At 57.9% G+C, this 2,248-nt stretch overlaps 1 pseudogene; it reads right to left on the bottom strand.

Annotated features, from left to right (window-relative positions):
* Positions 1-407: 407 nt before the first annotated feature.
* Positions 408-1,786, bottom strand: LOC120836646 (annotated as a pseudogene).
* Between the last annotated feature and the right edge of the window lie 462 nt (positions 1,787-2,248).

The following is a 2,248-nucleotide window of genomic DNA, read 5'->3' as shown; positions in this document are numbered from 1 at the left end:
TGCGTCGCTCACTTTAAGGTCATCCTGAGCGAAAAGAAAGACGGAACCGAAACTACAGTCATTGTACCGAAACCCTGCGCATGTCGCGCCTCTGGATTTGTGGCTGTCGTTTACGTTGACCTTCACACCTCCCCAACAAGTATAATTTTGGGGCTTCAATGTCACCAAATTATCAGACAGAAAAAAAAGAATGACCGCCCGTCATACACTGGTCGCTCCGGTAAGGTGATTTTGAATGTGCCCGCCAAGGCTCTAAACACCCCGTTACCAGTTACCACCAAAAGTGCCTTAAGGCTTGCATAATATGAACTAAAACGTGCATCTAAAAAAAAAAATCTGCAAAGGCGTATGCGGAACATATGCTCTTTCTAAACCAGGCTATTTTCCCGAAACCCGCACCTGCCCGATCAGTCATACCAACAACAGAAAAATCTCACCAACTTAAAGTATACAATCCATTTAAAAAGACACACCAAAACTTCGGTTCGCGCATGCGACGAACCCATTGCTTGACAAAGCAGTCGCTCCTTCTCCATGCGGTCCGTGTGGACCATGTAGACCTTGCGCTCCACAAGCTGGTCTATCTCGAAGGCTCTCAGCTGCGGGACCCGGCCCTCCACCGGGATCTCTGTGGCCTTGGCCTGCTTGTCTTTTGGGCTGGGCCAATCTTCCTTCTTGACAGGTTCGCCCTCGGCCATTTTGTCGGGGTCTCCTCCCTGGTTCGGAGGTGCCTTTTCGTCAGTCACCGCCCCCACCGCCGCTAGGTCGCCATCGTTTGCACACCCAGCACTTGCCTGTCAACCGTCGGGCTTGCGGTCCGAGGCGGACACCACCAAGAAGATGTCCCGCAGGTTGCGACGCACTTTCTCCTTGATCCTGAACGCCTCGCCCCCGGCCGCGGAGACAACCTTGTTCACCGTGAAGCTGCCCGGTTGCAGGTCCGCGTGGGGCACCGCCGCCTCCTGCGGGTACTTGCCCTCGAGGTTGAAGTGCTTGCTCCGGTAGAGGGTGAGCATCTTGCTGAAGGGCAGCTGGTGCCAGCGGGGAAACACCTCTGCCCGACTTTCCTTTCCCTTGCCCGGGTCGTGGCACAGCTCGATCGAGTAAAGCTGAGCGTCCACCACCGCAAAGTCTCAAATCTTGAACATGGGTGACAGCATGGCACACTGCAGGGCGCAGCCCCGGGCCACCGCCTTGTCCTGGTGCGGTGTCGTCGAGGGCTAAAGCTGGAACAACTTGCGGACCAGCTGCTTGAACGCCGGCGCCCGGATGCCACCCCGACCAGCTCCACCGACTCCACGTCCGGCGGCCGCAGCCCCGCCACCGTCAGCGCCCGCGCCATCGTGCGCTCGGCACGTCCTAGGAGCTCGGTGCACATGGTCTCGAAGGTCTCCCGCTTCATCTTGCCCGCAACGTCCCGGTCGTTCTTGAAGCACTCGATGTTGAGCGGCCAGTCGTGCGGGTTGGCACCCATCTGCTTCTTGAGCCTCTCGCACTCGGTGATGAGGCGCATGAGGGTGCGCCAGTTGGTGGCCACGTCCAGCTTGTAGCGCTCCTTGAACTCCTGGACGAAGTAGCGCACCAGCACCATGCCGAAGTCGTGGGGCCCGACTCCATCGACGGTGGTGGCCAGCATCTTGAGCCGGTCCTTGTTGAAGGCCACCAGCACCACCTGGAGCGCCTATTGGCTCATGTCCACAAAGGCCACCACGCGCGGTTTGTCCTCGCGCCGGTCGTCCTTGTAGAAACCGAAGCTGAGCGCCATGGCCGTCGTCTGCGACCTCATTACATTAGTCAGTAAGCGCGTCTTCAGCTTCACAAACCATCGGTTTCAAGTCAACCCTCCCGCACGCCAACTTTAGGCTGTCGTAGTCATCGGGCGTCAACAGCATGTCTATGCCGTTAACCAATTGTTCAGTGACGGCGCACAAGAGCGGCACCTCTCGAGGTGCCGCTCTTGTGCGGCATCTCTCGAGGGACATACACAACGTAGCTTGTGGGAAGGGTCATCGGTATATGGCTTAGAACGGCGCTCACGCCGTCCCCGAACGCCCCAGTCAGTGTCACCCTTCCGGCCGACCCCTTCATTTCAGGCGCCACCCCCTCACGCACTACGCTAATCTCCGCTCCGGAATCGATAGCCGCCTGCACCATCCTCGGTCCGCATTTCACCTCCACTCTCCGCAACTCAGCACGCGTACCGTTCTGATTGACATTTATGTCCTGAGACATACTCTGCTGAGATGGT

The sequence above is a fragment of the Ixodes scapularis genome, unplaced genomic scaffold (genome assembly GCF_016920785.2).
Source record: "Ixodes scapularis isolate PalLabHiFi unplaced genomic scaffold, ASM1692078v2 PGA_scaffold3__209_contigs__length_174095766, whole genome shotgun sequence".
Lineage (NCBI taxonomy): Eukaryota > Metazoa > Arthropoda > Arachnida > Ixodida > Ixodidae > Ixodes > Ixodes scapularis.
This window is presented reverse-complemented; position numbering and strand designations above follow the sequence as displayed.